Source organism: Primulina tabacum, chromosome 10 (assembly GCF_025594145.1).
Source record: "Primulina tabacum isolate GXHZ01 chromosome 10, ASM2559414v2, whole genome shotgun sequence".
NCBI lineage: Eukaryota > Viridiplantae > Streptophyta > Magnoliopsida > Lamiales > Gesneriaceae > Primulina > Primulina tabacum.
Window position 1 is genome coordinate 12,832,851 of NC_134559.1, and position 4,899 is coordinate 12,837,749.

At 37.0% G+C, this 4,899-nt stretch overlaps 1 long non-coding RNA gene across 1 annotated transcript; it reads right to left on the minus strand.

Moving 5' to 3' along the window:
- Positions 1-3,244: 3,244 nt before the first annotated feature.
- LOC142504744 (uncharacterized) lies at positions 3,245-4,562 on the minus strand. Its single transcript, XR_012804338.1, has 3 exons — positions 4,429-4,562; positions 3,842-3,901; positions 3,245-3,391 (listed from the first exon to the last, which is right to left on the minus strand). It is a non-coding gene; the product is annotated as an uncharacterized LOC142504744 (long non-coding RNA).
- Between the last annotated feature and the right edge of the window lie 337 nt (positions 4,563-4,899).

Genomic DNA, 4,899 nt, shown 5'->3' on the forward strand with positions numbered 1-4,899 from the left:
CTAATAATTTCAAAATTTGAAAGGTAAAAAAAAAAGCGGGCTGTCCAATTGGTTACTGAAAATAACCAGAAAAGGGTTTGTCGTTTTATGATAATATCTGCTGGAAGTCATAAGGTGCTGAAATATTTCCAGCACTTTAATACACAACCAGTAGACACATTGTTTTATCGAAAAGACAAACATCATTTCTGCTTCTGACAAAATACGAAAGTGACAGTCTGAAAACGATACTATTCCCCCTAAATTAATGCAACTAATAAATGTGAAGATACGAAATCTGGGAAAGTGACAGATGATTCTTGGTATTCGAGTAGCCAGATAGCCGTCTCTTTAGCTTTCCAAAACTCTATATAAGTGCCTGCAAGTTCACAAACTAAGTCATTTATACGTTTATCAAACCAAATAAAATCAAATGGGTAGAGCAAGTAATCTCTCGGAGTCTTCTCCAGATTCTGAATCAGCAGAGGATTTCCAGAAGCAACTTACAGCGTCTCGTAAGAAGATGTTTGAAGACATCATTTTTCAAGATATGAGGGCTGGGAAGAAAATCATCAGTTTATAATATGAACAATCAGTAAGATTGTTCAAAATTATTAGGACTAGGCTGTGGAATCACCTCTTCCACAACCACAATCATTCAAGGAGAGGGGTTCCCAGCAGTCCTTAGATAGGTTTCTACTGAAGTACTTTGCACTAAAGTACTTCAAGCTGCTGATATCAATAAATGTAGTAGATAGATGATAAGTGCAAGATTTGCACTTAATTTATATAAGAATCATATTGAATTATGTTAGTTTCGTACGGAATTATGCGTTTTTGTTCGTTTTGTTGTCATTGCAGGAGTGAGAAAAATAATGCAAAATTAGCGAGAAAACACACCAAGCATAGCAATGCAAGCGTCTCGGCCAGAGGTGCGGGCGCGGCCGCACGACCTCACGCGCTACCGTGCGCACACATGCAGCTCATTGACCAGAGGCACGCGCGCGGTCGCGCCACTTCACGATCCACCGCGCGCGCACAGAAGCAACAGAAAACCCGAGAGGCGCGTGCAACCGCACCACATCGCGCGTACCCGCGCGCGCACAGAAAGGAACCAGCTAACAGAATGATGCGCGCGGCCTCGCAACTTCACGTGCAACCGCACGCATGGCGTTCAGAAAACTTATAAAATTGCGCATCCTAGGTCAAAAAAAAGGGAGCCGCCTTGAGAAAGAACGATACGAGAAATTCATCCGTGCTAGGCGAAGAAACATACGACGCAGCCGTTCTCGAGAGGAAAGACGCGAGGAAACAAGATCAAAGACGAAGAACGACGAATCTGGGGACAGAGACGCCACTTCCGATTTGTGACAGAGACGCCACTTCCGATTTGTTATCTGATTCTTTGTTCTTTATTTTCTATTGTGTCGATGTCTAAATATTCAAACCTATTTTACTTTTATTTAGAATTTGTCATGAACTAATTTTCTCGTCTAGAGAATTACGTAACTTTGTAGACACGATGATTTGACGTTGATATTTTGATGATTGTATTCCTTTTTTGTTTAATTGTGTTCTCTACATTTATTTCACTGCAATTTACTGGTCATAAATTGTGTGTTGTCTGATTAATTCTACAACTCGGGAGAGGGACTAGGATTATATATCAGTAGAGACACATCGTTGAATGTTTATATCGTTCGGAAGGCGTATAACTTTAGCGAGGCTTAGGTAAGAACATTGGTTGCATTTATCAGTTAAACTTAGATTTTTATTAGGAATAATTGAATCGAAGTTTGATTGATACATTTTATTCGTCACTTGGGAAAGGGGGAATAAAACACGTAAGTGTTCTTAGCCATTAAATAAGAGGCATTCATGAAGTTAAATACAACCAGAAGAAATATCGTAGAAACTTAGTGAAATCATTCCTCTAGATATTTTATCTAATTGTTATTCTTCAATTCGGTGATTAGATTAATCCTTTATTTTCAATTAATTCGTTCAAACAAACCAATCTGGTTATTGATTTTTCTAGATAAAGTCTTGACTATTTTAATTACAAGCATTGATATATATTTTTATACACACTCCTCGTGGGATCGACACTTGCACTCAAAATTACATTTTACTATAACTTGACATCATGCGCTTGCGTGCATTCAAGAAAACACGCAACAAGTTTTTGGCGCCGTTGCCGGGGAGTGTCAAAATTTAAATTTATATCAGTATTGTTACCAATTAGTCTAGATTTTAATTTAGAGCTTTATTTTATTTTTATTTTTATATTAATTGGGTTGTTCATTTTTTCTGCTTGACAGTGTATGCTAAGATCGCAAAACTCAGACTTGCTGATTTTTGACCCGGAGATCGAAAAAACTGCGAGAAGATTAAGAAAAGCAAGAAGGGAAGAGATCCAAGCAATGGCTGAACACAGAGAGAATGACAGACATAATCCGCCAGAAGCTATACCTCTCAGAGATCACTTCCGACCAGTGATCAACACTCATTATTCTGGCATCGTTCGAGGGACCATAAATGCCAATAATTTCGAGCTGAAACCCGCTCTTATCAATATGGTTCAACAAAACCAGTTTTCTGGAACCGCTACTGCAGATCCTCATCTACATCTCAGAACATTCCTTGAAATCACTGACACGGTAAAAATAAATGGTGTTTCTGATGATATAATTCGATTGCGCTTGTTTCCTTTTTCTCTTAGGGACCAAGCAAGAGGATGGCTACAATCGCTTCCCTTGGAAGCATCACGACATGGCAAGAGCTGGCGACGAAGTTACTTCCTAAATATTTTCCCCCTGCGAAGTCTGCACAATTGAAGATTGAGATCAGCACTTTTAGACTGACCGACTTCGAGCAGTTGTATGAAGCTTGGGAAAGGTATAAATAGTTGTTGCGGAGGTACCCGAATCATGGTTTTGAAGACTGGGTACAGATTGAGCTATTCTATAACGGGTTGAATGGTCAGACACGGACAACAATAGATGCAGCGGGAGGTGGCACGATCTTTGCCAAATCTTCTGCTCAAGCTTATGACTTGCTTGAGCAGATGACTATTAATAGCTACCAATGGCCGTCGGAGAGATCAGGAGTTCAGAGGACTGCTGGAGTTTATGTGGCGCCCCAAACCTCGCCACGTAATCATGCAACATGTGACGTCATATGCATAAATTTTTTCTTTTCGACGACGTAATAATATAATGCATATACGACAAAATAGTGCAATCACCACACTATCTACGTCAGTGTAGCAGAAACAGTATAATAAATACATACATACAACTCAAATAAGACAATAAGCTATACTGTCTCTATCTACTATCATCTACAAGACTGTTTGACTAGACACACCTAGTTCTTCACCACTATCATGTCTCACGCATAGTCCTGTAACCTGCCCAACAGAAACAGCCCTCAAACGGTGAGCATATACAACAATCATCATCGTAATACATAACAGTTATATTAACAACATAAAATATAACTGAAATCATAATAGAAATACCCCCTTTGCCGTTTCTGGACAATCAGCCAACAACAACCTCAACAACATCACAATGCAACAACATCGACGATACGTCGCACCCCAACACCGGCGACAGCAATATCGTCGAACGAATAACAACATCGACGATACGTCGCACCCCAACACCGGCGACATCAATATCGTCGAACGAACAACATCAACGAGACGTCTCCCAACAACGATAACCAACAACATCAACAATAATAAACAACAAATATAATACCAAATCACCCAAATCCAGTGATTTATCATCGTTCAACACAATAGTATTCATCAATACTAAACAATAACAACATATGCTCGTACGTCAACACGTACCTGATAATCGAGTATATATAAAATCTGGCTATTTCTTTGATCCCGAGGCTTGTGATGTATCTAAATAATTCAACAATAATTATCAGATCATTGCCACCGTATCAACACAGTTATAACAGCCTCAATATATAACATCAAATAGCCCAACAACAATTAATTCAACAAAATATAAAACTCGATTATAAATTCGTATTATTCAACAATTTAATAATCTGGTGTATTTAATTCACAATACTACCATCAAATACACCCTAATTAATTTAACATCAAATAATAGGCTATTTTACAACATCCGTCAATTTACGAAAACTTTATATCAACGTGTAGCCTATACTTCATAGACTCCGAATATATAATCAGAATTAATAACAACTGATAAGCAACTCTCCAATCTCAGTCCAACGATTAAAAATCCCTAATTAAAACAAATTAGGAATAATTCAAAATAACACCACTATAATCTTCTCTACTTCATTAAAATCATACACTATTCAACAATCTTCAATTTCAGTATGATTTAACAATTTATCGGATTTATTCCAGAAATCGACGAATTTCAAACATCACCAAAATTACAAAATTTATACCTCAAATCGAAGACCTCGTGTCAACGATCTCAGAACTGAAGTCGGTTCGTCGATTAGATAAACCGATAAGTCCCACGATCGAAAAGAATATCTGAAAACTCTTTTCTCTCACCTCTCCGTTTCCTCTCTGTTAATTCTTCTGGCCAAAGTGAATGAAACTCACGTGAATGTGAGTTTCAAATTTATCCTCGTTTCTTTTTTTTTTATTTTTTTATTTTTTAATAAATATTATATTATATTATATTAATAAAATAATATAATATAATATTTAAAATTTTAACATTGGTATATCTTTTGGACCAGTCAAACGACCAAATTTTCCAAAACTCAAAACATGCAACTTCTATATCTTTCGGTGTTCTACGTTCTATCCAAATTTCAAATCATTTGGACTTCATATGACCAAGATATCACATATTTCTATCGTTAAAAATCATTAATTATTTAGTAATATCACATTACTAAATCCAT